The following is an 18,888-nucleotide window of genomic DNA, read 5'->3' on the forward strand; positions in this document are numbered from 1 at the left end:
TCGCATCGGAATTAAATACAAAACGCACAATGCCGCCATAAGTACAGGAATAGAGACTCTTCCTACAGTCGGTGCTTTGAGCAATCCCTGTGAGTCCAGTATTAGTTTCTGCTACACCTCTGCAGGTTCAGATTATTCTTTGGACCTTCACATTGACGATAAAACACAGAAATGGCATCGTCATTAAATACAAAAGGCACAATGCCGCCTTAAGTACAAGAATAGAGATTCTTCTAACATTCGGTGCTTTGAGCATTCCCTGTGAGACCAGTATTAGTTTAGGCTACACCTCAGCAGGTTAAGTTTATTCCTTGGACCTTCACATTGACGATGAAACACAGAAATGGCATCGGAATTAAATACAAAAGCACAATGCCGCCTTAAGTACAAGAATAGAGACTCTTCTTACAGTCTGTGCTTTGAGCATTCCCTGTGAGACCAGTATTAGTTTCCGATACACCACTGCAGGCTGAATGTATTCCTTGGAACTTCACATTGACGATGAAACACAGAAATGGCATCCGAATTAAATACAAAAGGCACAATGCCGCCTTAAGTACAAGAATAGAGACTCTTCTTACAGTCGGTGCTTTGAGCATTCCCTGTGAGACCAGTATTAGTTTCCGCTACACCTCTGCAGGTTCAGTTTATTCCTTGGACCTTCACATTGACGATGAAGCACAGAAATGGCATCGGAATTAAATACAAAAGGCACAATGCCGCCTTAAGTACAAGAATAGAGACTCTTCTTACAGTCGGTGCTTTGAGCATTCCCTGTCAGACCAGTATTAGTTTCCGATACGCCACCGCAGGTTGAATGTATTCCTCGGAACTTCACCTTGACGATGAAACACAGAAATCGCATCGGAATTAAATTCAAAAGGCACAATGCCGCCTTAAGTACAAGAATAGAGACTCTTCTTACAGTCGGTGCTTTGAGCATTCCCTGTGAGACCAGTATTAGTTTCCGCTACACCTCTGCAGGTTCAGTTTATTCCTTGGACCTTCACATTGACGATGAAACACAGAAATGGCATCGGAATTAAATACAAAAGGCACAATGCCGCCTTAAGTACAAGAATAGAGACTCTTCTTACAGTCGGTGCTTTGAGCATTCCCTGTGAGACCAGTATTAGTTTCCGATACACCACTGCAGATTCAATGTATTCCTTGGACCTTCGCATTGATGACGAAACACAGAAATCGCATCGGAATTAAATACAAAAGGCACAATGCCGCCTTAAGTACAAGAATAGAGACTCTTCTTACAGTCGGTGCTTTGAGCATTCCCTGTGAGACCAGTATTAGTTTCCGATACACCACTGCAGGTTCAATGTATTCCTTGGACCTTCACATTGACGATGAAACACAGAAATTGCATTGGAATTAAATACAAAAGTCACAATGCCGCCTTAAGTACAAGAATAGAGACTCTTCTTACAGTCGGTGCCTAGAGCATTCCCTGTGAGACCAGTATTAGTTTCGGCTACACCTCTGCAGGTTCAGTTTATTCCTTGGACCTTCACATTGACGATGAAACACAGAAATCGCATCGGAATTAAATACAAAAGACACAATGCCGCCTTAAGTACAAGAATAGAGACTCTTCTTACAGTCGGTGCTTCGAGCATTCCCTGTGAGACCAGTATTAGTTTCCGATACACCACTGCAGGTTCAATGTATTCCTTGGAACTTCACATTGACGATGAAACACAGAAATGGCATCGGAATCAAATACAAAAGGCACAATGCCGCCTTAAGTACAAGAATAGAGACTCTTCTTACAGTCGGTGCTTTGAGCATTCCCTGTGAGACCAGTATTAGTTTCCGATACACCTCTGCAGGTTCAGTTTATTCCTTGGACCTTCACATTCACGATGAAACACAGAAATGGCATCGGAATTAAATACAAAAGGCACAATGCCGCCTTAAGTACAAGAATAGAGACTCTTCTTACAGTCGGTGCTTTGGGCATTACCTGTGAGACCAGTATTAGTTTCCGATACACCACTGCAGGTTGAATGTATTCCTTGGATCTTCACATTGACAATGAAACACAGAAATCGCATCGGAATTAAATACAAAACGCACAATGCCGCCATAAGTACAGGAATAGTGACTCTTCTTACAGTCGGTGCTTTGAGCAATCCCTGTGAGACCAGTATTAGTTTCCGCTACACCTCTGCAGGTTCAATGTATTCCTTGGACCTTCACATTGACGATGATACACAGAAATCGCATCGGAATTAAATACAAAAGGCACAATGCCGCCTTAAGTACAAGAATAGAGACTCTTCTTACAGTCGGTGCTTTGAGCATTCCCTTTGAGACCAGTATTAGTTTCCCATACACCACTGCAGATTCAATGTATTCCTTGGAACTTCAAATTGACGATGAAACACAGAAATCGCATCGGAATCAAATACAAAAGGCACAATGCCGCCTTAAGTACAAGAATAGAGACTCTTCTTACAGTCGGTGCTTTGAGCATTCCCTGTGAGACCAGTATTAGTTTACGATACACCTCTGCAGCTTCAGTTTATTCCTTGGACCTTCACATTGACGATGAAACACAGAAATGGCATCGGAATTAAATACAAAAGGCACAATGCCGCCTTAAGTACAAGAATGGAGCCTCTTCTTACAGTCGGTGCTTTGAGCATTCCCTGTGAGACCAGTATTAGTTTCCGCTACACCTCTGCAGTTTCTTTTTATTCCTTGGACCTTCACATTGACGATGAAACACAGAAATGGCATCGGAATTAAATACAAAAAGCACAATGGCGCCATAAGTACAAGAATAGAGACTCTTCTTACAGTCGGTGCTATGAGCATTCCCTGTGAGACCAGTATTAGTTTCCGCTACGCCTCTGCAGGTTCTTTTTATTCCTTGGACCTTCACATTGACTATGAAACACAGAAATCGCATCGGAATTAAATACAAAAGGCACAATGGCGCCATAAGTACAAGAATAGAGACTCTTCTTACAGTCGGTGCTTTGAGCATTCCCTGTGAGACCAGTATTAGTTTCCGATACACCACTGCAGGTTCAATGTATTCCTTGGACCTTCACATTGACGATGAAACACAGAAATCGCATCGGAATTAAATACAAAAGGCACAATGAAGCCTTAAGTACAAGAATAGAGACTCTTCTTACAGTCGGTGCTTTGAGCATTCCCTGTGAGACCAGTATTAGTTTCCGCTACATCTCTGCAGGTTCAGTTTATTCCTTGGACCTTCACATTGACGATGAAACACAGAAATCGCATCGGAATGAAATACAAAAGACACAATGCCGCCTTAAGTACAAGAATAGAGACTCTTCTTACAGTCGGTGCTTCGAGCATTCCCTGTGAGACCAGTGATAGTTTCCGATACACCACTGCAGGTTCAATGTATTCCTTGGAACTTCACATTGACGATGAAACATAGAAATGGCATCGGAATCAAATACAAAAGGCACAATGATGCCTTAAGTACAAGAATAGAGACTCTTCTTACAGTCGGTGCTTTGAGCATTCCTTGTGAGACCAGTATTAGTTTCCGATACACCTCTGCAGGTTCAGTTTATTCCTTGGACTTTCACATTGACGATGAAACACAGAAATGGCATCGGAATTAAATACAAAAGGCACAATGCCGCCTTAAGTACAAGAATAGAGACTCTTCTTACAGTCGGTGCTTTGGGCATTCCCTGTGAGACCAGTATTAGTTTCCGATACACGACTGCAGGTTGAATGTATTCCTTGGATCTTCACATTGACAATGAAACACAGAAATCGCATCGGAATTAAATACAAAACGCACAATGCCGCCATAAGTACAGGAATAGAGACTCTTCCTACAGTCGGTGCTTTGAGCAATCCCTGTGAGTCCAGTATTAGTTTCTGCTACACCTCTGCAGGTTCAGATTATTCTTTGGACCTTCACATTGACGATAAAACACAGAAATGGCATCGTCATTAAATACAAAAGGCACAATGCCGCCTTAAGTACAAGAATAGAGATTCTTCTAACATTCGGTGCTTTGAGCATTCCCTGTGAGACCAGTATTAGTTTAGGCTACACCTCAGCAGGTTAAGTTTATTCCTTGGACCTTCACATTGACGATGAAACACAGAAATGGCATCGGAATTAAATACAAAAGGCACAATGCCGCCTTAAGTACAAGAATAGAGACTCTTCTTACAGTCTGTGCTTTGAGCATTCCCTGTGATACCAGTATTAGTTTCCGATACACCACTGCAGGTTGAATGTATTCCTTGGAACTTCACATTGACGATGAAACACAGAAATGGCATCCGAATTAAATACAAAAGGCACAATGCCGCCTTAAGTACAAGAATAGAGACTCTTCTTACAGTCGGTGCTTTGAGCATTCCCTGTGAGACCAGTATTAGTTTCCGCTACACCTCTGCAGGTTCAGTTTATTCCTTGGACCTTCACATTGACGATGAAGCACAGAAATGGCATCGGAATTAAATACAAAAGGCACAATGCCGCCTTAAGTACAAGAATGGAGACTCTTCTTACAGTCGGTGCTTTGAGCATTCCCTGTGAGACCAGTATTAGTTTCCGATACACCACTGCATATTCAATGTATTCCTTGGACCTTCGCATTGATGATGAAACACAGAAATCGCATCGGAATTAGATACAAAAGGCACAATGCCGCCTTAAGTACAAGAATAGAGACTCTTCTTACAGTCGGTGCTTTGAGCATTCCCTGTCAGACCTGTATTAGTTTCCGATACGCCACTGCAGGTTGAATGTATTCCTCGGAACTTCACCTTGACGATGAAACACAGAAATCGCATCGGAATTAAATTCAAAAGGCACAATGCCGCCTTAAGTACAAGAATAGAGACTCTTCTTACAGTCGGTGCTTTGAGCATTCCCTGTGAGACCAGTATTAGTTTCCGCTACACCACTGCAGGTTGAATGTATTCCTTGGATCTTCACATTGACAATGAAACACAGAAATCGCATCGGAATTAAATACAAAACGCACAATGCCGCCATAAGTACAGGAATAGTGACTCTTCTTACAGTCGGTGCTTTGAGCAATCCCTGTGAGACCAGTATTAGTTTCCGCTACACCTCTGCAGGTTCAATGTATTCCTTGGACCTTCACATTGACGATGATACACAGAAATCGCATCGGAATTAAATACAAAAGGCACAATGCCGCCTTAAGTACAAGAATAGAGACTCTTCTTACAGTCGGTGCTTTGAGCATTCCCTTTGAGACCAGTATTAGTTTCCCATACACCACTGCAGATTCAATGTATTCCTTGGAACTTCAAATTGACGATGAAACACAGAAATCGCATCGGAATCAAATACAAAAGGCACAATGCCGCCTTAAGTACAAGAATAGAGACTCTTCTTACAGTCGGTGCTTTGAGCATTCCCTGTGAGACCAGTATTAGTTTACGATACACCTCTGCAGCTTCAGTTTATTCCTTGGACCTTCACATTGACGATGAAACACAGAAATGGCATCGGAATTAAATACAAAAGGCACAATGCCGCCTTAAGTACAAGAATAGAGCCTCTTCTTACAGTCGGTGCTTTGAGCAATCCCTGTGAGACCAGTATTAGTTTCCGCTACACCTCTGCAGGTTCTTTTTATTCCTTCGACCTTCACATTGACGATGAAACACAGAAATGGCATCGGAATTAAATACAAAAAGCACAATGGCGCCATAAGTACAAGAATAGAGACTCTTCTTACAGTCGGTGCTATGAGCATTCCCTGTGAGACCAGTATTAGTTTCCGCTACGCCTCTGCAGGTTCTTTTTATTCCTTGGACCTTCACATTGACTATGAAACACAGAAATCGCATCGGAATTAAATACAAAAGGCACAATGGCGCCATAAGTACAAGAATAGAGACTCTTCTTACGGTCGGTGCTTTGAGCATTCCCTGTGAGACCAGTATTAGTTTCCGATACACCACTGCAGGTTCAATGTATTCCTTGGAACTTCACATTGACGATGAAACACAGAAATCGCATCGGAATTAAATACAAAAGGCACAATGCCGCCTTAAGTACAAGAATAGAGAATCTTCTTACAGTCGGTGCTTTGAGCATTCCCTGTGAGACCGGTATTAGTTTCCGCTACACCTCTGCAGGTTCTTTTTATTCCTTGGACCTTCACATTGACGATGAAACACAGAAATGGCATCGGAATTAAATACAAAAAGCACAATGGCGCCATAAGTACAAGAATAGAGACTCTTCTTACAGTCGGTGCTATGAGCATTCCCTGTGAGACCAGTATTAGTTTCCGCTACGCCTCTGCAGGTTCTTTTTATTCCTTGGACCTTCACATTGACTATGAAACACAGAAATCGCATCGGAATTAAATACAGAAGGCACAATGGCGCCATAAGTACAAGAATAGAGACTCTTCTTACAGTCGGTGCTTTGAGCATTCCCTGTGAGACCAGTATTAGTTTCCGATACACCACTGCAGGTTCAATGTATTCCTTGGAACTTCACATTGACGATGAAACACAGAAATCGCATCGGAATTAAATACAAAAGGCACAATGCCGCCTTAAGTACAAGAATAGAGAATCTTCTTACAGTCGGTGCTTTGAGCATTCCCTGTGAGACCGGTATTAGTTTCCGCTACACCTCTGCTGGTTCTTTTTATTCCTTGGACCTTCACATTGACGATGAAACACAGAAATGGCATCGGAATTAAATACAAAAGGCACAATGGCGCCATAAGTACAAGAATAGAGACTCTTCTTACAGTCGGTGCTTTGAGCATTCCCTGTGAGACCAGTATTAATTTCCGCTACACCTCTGCAGGTTCTTTTTATTCCTTGGACCTTCACATTGACGATGAAACACAGAAATGGCATCGGAATTAAATACAAAAGTCACAATGCCGCCTTAAGTACAAGAATAGAGACTCTTCTTACAGTCGGTGCTTTGGGCATTACCTGTGAGACCAGTATTAGTTTCCGATACACCACTGCAGGTTGTATGTATTCCTTGGATCTTCACATTGACAATGAAACACAGAAATCGCATCGGAATTAAATACAAAACGCACAATGCCGCCATAAGTACAGGAATAGTGACTCTTCTTACAGTCGGTGCTTTGAGCAATCCCTGTGAGACCAGTATTAGTTTCCGCTACACCTCTGCAGGTTCAATGTATTCCTTGGACCTTCACATTGACGATGATACACAGAAATCGCATCGGAATTAAATACAAAAGGCACAATGCCGCCTTAAGTACAAGAATAGAGACTCTTCTTACAGTCGGTGCTTTGCGCATTCCCTTTGAGACCAGTATTAGTTTCCCATACACCACTGCAGGTTCAATGTATTCCTTGGAACTTCAAATTGACGATGAAACACAGAAATCGCATCGGAATCAAATACAAAAGGCACAATGCCGCCTTAAGTACAAGAATAGAGACTCTTCTTACAGTCGGTGCTATGAGCATTCCCTGTGAGACCAGTATTAGTTTACGATACACCTCTGCAGCTTCAGTTTATTCCTTGGACCTTCACATTGACGATGAAACACAGAAATGGCATCGGAATTAAATACAAAAGGCACAATGCCGCCTTAAGTACAAGAATAGAGCCTCTTCTTACAGTCGGTGCTTTGAGCATTCCCTGTGAGACCAGTATTAGTTTCCAATACACCACTGCAGATTGAATATATTCCTTGGATCTTCACATCGACAATGAAACACCGAATTCGCATCGGAATTAAATACAAAACACACAATGCCGCCATAAGTACAGGAATAGAGTCTCTCCTTACAGTCGGTGCTTTGAGCATTCAATTTTGAGACCAGTATTAGTTTCCCATACACCACTGCAGGTTCAATGTATTCCTTGGAACTTGACATTGACGATGAAACACAGAAATCGCATCGGAATCAAATACAAAAGGCACAATGCCGCCTTAAGTACAAGAATAGAGACTCTTCTTACAGTCGGTGTTTTGAGCATTCCCTGTGAGACCATTATTAGTTACCGATACACCTCTGCAGGTTCAGTTTATTACTTGGACCTTCACACTGACGATGAAACACAGAAATGGCATCGGAATTAAATACAAAAGGCGCAATGCCGCCTTAAGTACAAGAATAGAGCCTCTTCTTACAGTCGGTGCTTTGAGCATTCCCTGTGAGACCAGTATTAGTTTCCGCTACACCTCTGCAGGTTCTTTTTTTCCTTGGACCTTCACATTGACGATGAAACACAGAAATGGCATCGGAATTAAATACAACAGGCACAATGGCGCCATAAGTACAAGAATAGAGACTCTTCTTACAGTCGGTGCTTTGAGCATTCCCTGTGAGACCAGTAATAGTATCCGATACACACTGCAGGTTCAATCTATTCCTTGGACATACACATTGACGATGAAACACAGAAATTACATCAGAATTAAATACAAAAGGAACAATGCCGCCTTAAGTACAAGAATAGAGACTCTTCTTACAGTCGGTGCTTTGAGCATTCCCTGTGAGACCAGTATTAGTTTCCGATACACCTCTGCAGGTTCAGTTTATTCCTTGGACCTTCACATTCACGATGAAACACAGAAATGGCATCGGAATTAAATACAAAAGGCACAATGCCGCCTTAAGTACAAGAATAGAGACTCTTCTTACAGTCGGTGCTTTGGGCATTACCTGTGAGACCAGTATTAGTTTCCGATACACCACTGCAGGTTGAATGTATTCCTTGGATCTTCACATTGACAATGAAACACAGAAATCGCATCGGAATTAAATACAAAACGCACAATGCCGCCATAAGTACAGGAATAGTGACTCTTCTTACAGTCGGTGCTTTGAGCAATCCCTGTGAGACCAGTATTAGTTTCCGCTACACCTCTGCAGGTTCAATGTATTCCTTGGACCTTCACATTGACGATGATACACAGAAATCGCATCGGAATTAAATACAAAAGGCACAATGCCGCCTTAAGTACAAGAATAGAGACTCTTCTTACAGTCGGTGCTTTGAGCATTCCCTTTGAGACCAGTATTAGTTTCCCATACACCACTGCAGATTCAATGTATTCCTTGGAACTTCAAATTGACGATGAAACACAGAAATCGCATCGGAATCAAATACAAAAGGCACAATGCCGCCTTAAGTACAAGAATAGAGACTCTTCTTACAGTCGGTGCTTTGAGCAATCCCTGTGAGACCAGTATTAGTTTCCGCTACACCTCTGCAGGTTCTTTTTATTCCTTGGACCTTCACATTGACGATGAAACACAGAAATGGCATCGGAATTAAATACAAAAAGCACAATGGCGCCATAAGTACAAGAATATAGACTCTTCTTACAGTCGGTGCTATGAGCATTCCCTGTGAGACCAGTATTAGTTTCCGCTACGCCTCTGCAGGTTCTTTTTATTCCTTGGACCTTCACATTGACTATGAAACACAGAAATCGCATCGGAATTAAATACAAAAGGCACAATGGCGCCATAAGTACAAGAATAGAGACTCTTCTTACAGTCGGTGCTTTGAGCATTCCCTGTGAGACCAGTATTAGTTTCCGATACACCACTGCAGGTTCAATGTATTCCTTGGAACTTCACATTGACGATGAAACACAGAAATCGCATCGGAATTAAATACAAAAGGCACAATGCCGCCTTAAGTACAAGAATAGAGAATCTTCTTACAGTCGGTGCTTTGAGCATTCCCTGTGAGACCGGTATTAGTTTCCGCTACACCTCTGCAGGTTCTTTTTATTCCTTGGACCTTCACATTGACGATGAAACACAGAAATGGCATCGGAATTAAATACAAAAAGCACAATGGCGCCATAAGTACAAGAATAGAGACTCTTCTTACAGTCGGTGCTATGAGCATTCCCTGTGAGACCAGTATTAGTTTCCGCTACGCCTCTGCAGGTTCTTTTTATTCCTTGGACCTTCACATTGACTATGAAACACAGAAATCGCATCGGAATTAAATACAGAAGGCACAATGGCGCCATAAGTACAAGAATAGAGACTCTTCTTACAGTCGGTGCTTTGAGCATTCCCTGTGAGACCAGTATTAGTTTCCGATACACCACTGCAGGTTCAATGTATTCCTTGGAACTTCACATTGACGATGAAACACAGAAATCGCATCGGAATTAAATACAAAAGGCACAATGCCGCCTTAAGTACAAGAATAGAGAATCTTCTTACAGTCGGTGCTTTGAGCATTCCCTGTGAGACCGGTATTAGTTTCCGCTACACCTCTGCTGGTTCTTTTTATTCCTTGGACCTTCACATTGACGATGAAACACAGAAATGGCATCGGAATTAAATACAAAAGGCACAATGGCGCCATGAGTACAAGAATAGAGACTCTTCTTACAGTCGGTGCTTTGAGCATTCCCTGTGAGACCAGTATTAATTTCCGCTACACCTCTGCAGGTTCTTTTTATTCCTTGGACCTTCACATTGACGATGAAACACAGAAATGGCATCGGAATTAAATACAAAAGTCACAATGCCGCCTTAAGTACAAGAATAGAGACTCTTCTTACAGTCGGTGCTTTGGGCATTACCTGTGAGACCAGTATTAGTTTCCGATACACCACTGCAGGTTGTATGTATTCCTTGGATCTTCACATTGACAATGAAACACAGAAATCGCATCGGAATTAAATACAAAACGCACAATGCCGCCATAAGTACAGGAATAGTGACTCTTCTTACAGTCGGTGCTTTGAGCAATCCCTGTGAGACCAGTATTAGTTTCCGCTACACCTCTGCAGGTTCAATGTATTCCTTGGACCTTCACATTGACGATGATACACAGAAATCGCATCGGAATTAAATACAAAAGGCACAATGCCGCCTTAAGTACAAGAATAGAGACTCTTCTTACAGTCGGTGCTTTGCGCATTCCCTTTGAGACCAGTATTAGTTTCCCATACACCACTGCAGGTTCAATGTATTCCTTGGAACTTCAAATTGACGATGAAACACAGAAATCGCATCGGAATCAAATACAAAAGGCACAATGCCGCCTTAAGTACAAGAATAGAGACTCTTCTTACAGTCGGTGCTTTGAGCATTCCCTGTGAGACCAGTATTAGTTTACGATACACCTCTGCAGCTTCAGTTTATTCCTTGGACCTTCACATTGACGATGAAACACAGAAATGGCATCGGTATTAAATACAAAAGGCACAATGCCGCCTTAAGTACAAGAATAGAGCCTCTTCTTACAGTCGGTGCTTTGAGCATTCCCTGTGAGACCAGTATTAGTTTCCAATACACCACTGCAGATTGAATATATTCCTTGGATCTTCACATCGACAATGAAACACCGAAATCGCATCGGAATTAAATACAAAACACACAATGCCGCCATAAGTACAGGAATAGAGACTCTCCTTACAGTCGGTGCTTTGAGCATTCAATTTTGAGACCAGTATTAGTTTCCCATACACCACTGCAGGTTCAATGTATTCCTTGGAACTTGACATTGACGATGAAACACAGAAATCGCATCGGAATCAAATACAAAAGGCACAATGCCGCCTTAAGTACAAGAATAGAGACTCTTCTTACAGTCGGTGTTTTGAGCATTCCCTGTGAGACCATTATTAGTTACCGATACACCTCTGCAGGTTCAGTTTATTACTTGGACCTTCACACTGACGATGAAACACAGAAATGGCATCGGAATTAAATACAAAAGGCGCAATGCCGCCTTAAGTACAAGAATAGAGCCTCTTCTTACAGTCGGTGCTTTGAGCATTCCCTGTGAGACCAGTATTAGTTTCCGCTACACCTCTGCAGGTTCTTTTTTTCCTTGGACCTTCACATTGACGATGAAACACAGAAATGGCATCGGAATTAAATACAACAGGCACAATGGCGCCATAAGTACAAGAATAGAGACTCTTCTTACAGTCGGTGCTTTGAGCATTCCCTGTGAGACCAGTAATAGTATCCGATACACACTGCAGGTTCAATCTATTCCTTGGACATACACATTGACGATGAAACACAGAAATTACATCGGAATTAAATACAAAAGGAACAATGCCGCCTTAAGTACAAGAATAGAGATTCTTCTTACAGTCGGTGCTTTGAGCATTCCCTGTGAGACCAGTATTAGTTTCCGCTACACCTCAGCAGGTTCAGTTTTTTTCCTTGGACCTTCACTTTGACGATGAAACACAGAAATGGCATCGGAATTAAATACAAAAGGCACAATGGCGCCATAAGTAAAAGAATAGAGACTCTTCTTACAGTCGGTGCTTTGAGCATTCCCTGTGAGACCAGTATTAGTTTCCGCTACACCTCTGCAGGTTCTTTTTATTCCTTGGACCTTCACATTGACGATGAAACACAGAAATGGCATCGGAATTAAATACAAAAGGCACAATGGCGCCATACGTACAAGAATAGAGACTTTTCTAACAGTCGGTGCTTTGGGCATTCCCTGTGAGACCAGTATTTGTTCCCGATACACCACTGCGGGTTGAATGTATTCCTTGGATCTTCACATTGACAATGAATCACAGAAATCGCATCGGAATTAAATACAAAACGCACAATGCCGCCATAAGTACAGGAATAGAGACTCTTCTTACAGTCGGTGCTTTGAGCATTCCCTGTGAGACCAGTATTAGTTTCCGCTACACCTCTGCAGGTTCAATGTATTCCATGGACCTTCACATTGTCGATGATACATAGAAATCGCATCCGAATTACATACAAAAGGCACAATGCCGCCTTAAGTACAAGAATAGAGACTCTTCTTACAGTCGGTGCTTTGAGCATTCCCTTTGAGAGAAGTATTAGTTTCCCATACACCACTGCAGGTTCAATGCATTCCTTGGAACTTCACATTGTCGATGAAACACAGAAATCGCATCGGAATCAAATACAAAAGGCACAATGCCGCCTTAAGTACAAGAATAGAGACTCTTCTTACAGTCGGTGCTTTGAGCATTCCCTTTGAGACCAGTATTAGTTTCCCATACACCACTGCAGGTTCAATGTATTCCTTGGAACTTCAAATGGACGATGAAACACAGAAATCGCATCGGAATCAAATACAAAAGGCACAATGCCGCCTTAAGTACAAGAATAGAGACTCTTCTTACAGTCGGTGCTTTGAGCATTCCCTGTGAGACCAGTATTAGTTTACGATACACCTGTGCAGCTTCAGTTTATTCCTTGGACCTTCACATTGACGATGAAACACAGAAATGGCATCGGAATTAAATACAAAAGGCACAATGCCGCCTTAAGTACAAGAATAGAGCCTCTTCTTACAGTCGGTGCTTTGAGCATTCCCTGTGAGACCAGTATTAGTTTCCGCTACACCTCTGCAGGTTCTTTTTATTCCTTGGACCTTTACATTGACGATGAAACACAGAAATGGCATCGGAATTAAATACAAAAAGCACAATGGCTCCATAAGTACAAGAATAGAGACTCTTCTTACAGTCGGTGCTTTGAGCATTCCCTGTGAGACCAGTAATAGTATCCGATACACACTGCAGGTTCAATCTATTCCTTGGACATACACATTGACGATGAAACACAGAAATTACATCGGAATTAAATACAAAAGGAACAATGCCGCCTTAAGTACAAGAATAGAGATTCTTCTTACAGTCGGTGCTTTGAGCATTCCCTGTGAGACCAGTATTAGTTTCCGCTACACCTCAGCAGGTTCAGTTTTTTTCCTTGGACCTTCACTTTGACGATGAAACACAGAAATGGCATCGGAATTAAATACAAAAGGCACAATGGCGCCATAAGTACAATAATAGAGACTCTTCTTACAGTCGGTGCTTTGAGCATTCCCTGTGAGACCAGTATTAGTTTCCGCTACACCTCTGCAGGTTCTTTTTATTCCTTGGACCTTCACATTGACGATGAAACACAGAAATGGCATCGGAATTAAATACAAAAGGCACAATGGCGCCATAAGTACAAGAATAGAGACTTTTCTAACAGTCGGTGCTTTGGGCGTTCCCTGTGAGACCAGTATTTGTTCCCGATACACCACTGCAGGTTGAATGTATTCCTTGGATCTTCACATTGACAATGAAACACAGAAATCGCATCGGAATTAAATACAAAACGCACAATGCCGCCATAAGTACAGGAATAGAGACTCTTCTTACAGTCGGTGCTTTGAGCATTCCCTGTGAGACCAGTATTAGTTTCCGCTACACATCTGCAGGTTCAATGTATTCCTTGGACCTTCACATTGTCGATGATACATAGAAATCGCATCGGAATTACATACAAAAGGCACAATGCCGCCTTAAGTACAAGAATAGAGACTCTTCTTACAGTCGGTGCTTTGAGCATTCCCTTTGAGACCAGTATTACTTTCCCATACACCACTGCAGGTTCAATGCATTCCTTGGAACTTCACATTGACGATGAAACACAGAAATCGCATCGGAATCAAATACAAAAGGCACAATGCCGCCTTAAGTACAAGAATAGAGACTCTTCTTACAGTCGGTGCTTTGAGCATTCCCTGTGAGACCATTATTAGTTTCCGATACACCTCTGCAGGTTCAGTTTATTCCTTGGACTTTCACATTGACGATGAAACACAGAAATGGCATCGGAATTAAATACAAAAGGCACAATGCTGCCTTAAGTACAAGATTAGAGCCTCTTCTTACAGTCGTTGCTTTGAGCATTCCCTGTGAGACCAGTATTAGTTTCCGCTACACCTCTGCAGGTTCTTTTTATTCCTTGGACCTTCACATTGACGATGAAACACAGAGATGGCATCGGAATTAAATACAAAAGGCACAATGGCGCCATAAGTACAAGAATAGAGACTCTTCTTACAGTCGGTGCTTTGAGCCTTCCCTGTGATACCAGTAATAGTATCCGATACACCACTGCAGGTTCAATCTACTCCTTGGACATACACATTGACGATGAAACACAGAAATTACATCGGAATTAAATACAAAAGGAACAATGCCGCCTTAAGTACAAGAATAGAGATTGTTCTTACAGTCGGTGCTTTGAGCATTCCCTGTGAGACCAGTATTAGTTTCCGCTACACCTCAGCAGGTTCAGTTTTTTTCCTTGGACCTTCACATTGACGATGAAACACAGAAATGGCATCGGAATTAAATACAAAGGCACAATGCCGCCTTAAGTACAAGAATAGAGACTCTTCTTACAATCGGTGCTTTGAGCATTCCCTGTGAGGCCAGTATTAGTTTCCGATGCACCACTGCAGGTTCAATGTATTCCTTGGACTTTCACATTGACGATGAAACACAGAAATGGCATCTGAATTAAATACAAAAGGCACAATGCCGCCTTAAGTACAAGAATAGAGACTCTTCTTACAGTCGGTGCTTTGGGCATTACCTGTGAGACCAGTTTTAGTTTCCGATACACCACTGCAGGTTGAATGTATTCCTTGGATCTTCACATTGACAATGAAACACAGAAATCGCATCGGAATTAAATACAAAACGCACAATGCCGCCATAAGTACAAGAATAGAGACTCTTCTTACAGTCGGTGCTTTGAGCATTCCCTTTGAGACCAGTATTAGTTTCCCATACACCACTGCAGGTTCAATGTATTCCTTGGAACTTCAAATTGACGATGAAACACAGAAATCGCATCGGAATCAAATACAAAAGGCACAATGCCGCCTTAAGTACAAGAATAGAGACTCTTCTTACAGTCGGTGCTTTGAGCATTCCCTGTGAGACCAGTATTAGTTTACGATACACCTCTGCAGCTTCAGTTTATTCCTTGGACCTTCACATTGACGATGAAACACAGAAATGGCATCGGAATTAAATACAAAAGGCACAATGCCGCCTTAAGTACAAGAATAGAGCCTCTTCTTACAGTCGGTGCTTTGAGCATTCCCTGTGAGACCAGTATTAGTTTCCAATACACCACTGCAGATTGAATATATTCCTTGGATCTTCACATCGACAATGAAACACCGAAATCGCATCGGAATTAAATACAAAACACACAATGCCGCCATAAGTACAGGAATAGAGACTCTCCTTACAGTCGGTGCTTTGAGCATTCAATTTTGAGACCAGTATTAGTTTCCCATACACCACTGCAGGTTCAATGTATTCCTTGGAACTTGACATTGACGATGAAACACAGAAATCGCATCGGAATCAAATACAAAAGGCACAATGCCGCCTTAAGTACAAGAATAGAGACTCTTCTTACAGTCGGTGTTTTGAGCATTCCCTGTGAGACCATTATTAGTTACCGATACACCTCTGCAGGTTCAGTTTATTACTTGGACCTTCACACTGACGATGAAACACAGAAATGGCATCGGAATTAAATACAAAAGGCGCAATGCCGCCTTAAGTACAAGAATAGAGCCTCTTCTTACAGTCGGTGCTTTGAGCATTCCCTGTGAGACCAGTATTAGTTTCCGCTACACCTCTGCAGGTTCTTTTTTTCCTTGGACCTTCACATTGACGATGAAACACAGAAATGGCATCGGAATTAAATACAACAGGCACAATGGCGCCATAAGTACAAGAATAGAGACTCTTCTTACAGTCGGTGCTTTGAGCATTCCCTGTGAGACCAGTAATAGTATCCGATACACACTGCAGGTTCAATCTATTCCTTGGACATACACATTGACGATGAAACACAGAAATTACATCGGAATTAAATACAAAAGGAACAATGCCGACTTAAGTACAAGAATAGAGATTCTTCTTACAGTCGGTGCTTTGAGCATTCCCTGTGAGACCAGTATTAGTTTCCGCTACACCTCAGCAGGTTCAGTTTTTTTCCTTGGACCTTCACTTTGACGATGAAACACAGAAATGGCATCGGAATTAAATACAAAAGGCACAATGGCGCCATAAGTAAAAGAATAGAGACTCTTCTTACAGTCGGTGCTTTGAGCATTCCCTGTGAGACCAGTATTAGTTTCCGCTACACCTCTGCAGGTTCTTTTTATTCCTTGGACCTTCACATTGACGATGAAACACAGAAATGGCATCGGAATTAAATACAAAAGGCACAATGGCGCCATACGTACAAGAATAGAGACTTTTCTAACAGTCGGTGCTTTGGGCATTCCCTGTGAGACCAGTATTTGTTCCCGATACACCACTGCAGGTTGAATGTATTCCTTGGATCTTCACATTGACAATGAATCACAGAAATCGCATCGGAATTAAATACAAAACGCACAATGCCGCCATAAGTACAGGAATAGAGACTCTTCTTACAGTCGGTGCTTTGAGCATTCCCTGTGAGACCAGTATTAGTTTCCGCTACACCTCTGCAGGTTCAATGTATTCCTTGGACCTTCACATTGTCGATGATACATAGAAATCGCATCGGAATTACATACAAAAGGCACAATGCCGCCTTAAGTACAAGAATAGAGACTCTTCTTACAGTCGGTGCTTTGAGCATTCCCTTTGAGAGAAGTATTAGTTTCCCATACACCACTGCAGGTTCAATGCATTCCTTGGAACTTCACATTGACGATGAAACACAGAAATCGCATCGGAATCAAATACAAAAGGCACAATGCCGCCTTAAGTACAAGAATAGAGACTCTTCTTACAGTCGGTGCTTTGAGCATTCCCTTTGAGACCAGTATTAGTTTCCCATACACCACTGCAGGTTCAGTGTATTCCTTGGAACTTCAAATGGACGATGAAACACAGAAATCGCATCGGAATCAAATACAAAAGGCACAATGCCGCCTTAAGTACAAGAATAGAGACTCTTCTTACAGTCGGTGCTTTGAGCATTCCCTGTGAGACCAGTATTAGTTTACGATACACCTGTGCAGCTTCAGTTTATTCCTTGGACCTTCACATTGACGATGAAACACAGAAATGGCATCGGAATTAAATACAAAAGGCACAATGCCGCCTTAAGTACAAGAATAGAGCCTCTTCTTACAGTCTGTGCTTTGAGCATTCCCTGTGAGACCAGTATTAGTTTCCGCTACACCTCTGCAGGTTCTTTTTATTCCTTGGACCTTTACATTGACGATGAAACACAGAAATGGCATCGGAATTAAATACAAAAAGCACAATGGCTCCATAAGTACAAGAATAGAGACTCTTCTTACAGTCGGTGCTTTGAGCATTCCCTGTGAGACCAGAAATAGTATCCGATACACACTGCAGTTTCAATCTATTCCTTGGACATACACATTGACGATGAAACACAGAAATTACATCGGAATTAAATACAAAAGGAACAATGCCGCCTTAAGTACAAGAATAGAGATTCTTCTTACAGTCGGTGCTTTGAGCATTCCCTGTGAGACCAGTATTAGTTTCCGCTACACCTCAGCAGGTTCAGTTTTTTTCCTTGGACCTTCACTTTGACGATGAAACACAGAAATGGCATCGGAATTAAATACAAAAGGCACAATGGCGCCATAAGTACAATAATAGAGACTCTTCTTACAGTCGGTGCTTTGAGCATTCCCTGTGAGACCAGTATTAGTTTCCGCTACACCTCTGCAGGTTCTTTTTATTCCTTGGACCTTCACATTGACGATGAAACACAGAAATGGCATCGGAATTAAATACAAAAGGCACAATGGCGCCATAAGTACAAGAATAGAGACTTTTCTAACAGTCGGTGCTTTGGGCATTCCCTGTGAGACCAGTATTTGTTCCCGATACACCACTGCAGGTTGAATGTATTCCTTGGATCTTCACATTGACAATGAAACACAGAAATCGCATCGGAATTAAATACAAAACGCACAATGCCGCCATAAGTACAGGAATAGAGACTCTTCTTACAGTCGGTGCTTTGAGCATTCCCTGTGAGACCAGTATTAGTTTCCGCTACACATCTGCAGGTTCAATGTATTCCTTG

Source organism: Schistocerca americana, unplaced genomic scaffold, assembly GCF_021461395.2.
Source record: "Schistocerca americana isolate TAMUIC-IGC-003095 unplaced genomic scaffold, iqSchAmer2.1 HiC_scaffold_13, whole genome shotgun sequence".
In the NCBI taxonomy this organism is placed as follows: domain Eukaryota; kingdom Metazoa; phylum Arthropoda; class Insecta; order Orthoptera; family Acrididae; genus Schistocerca; species Schistocerca americana.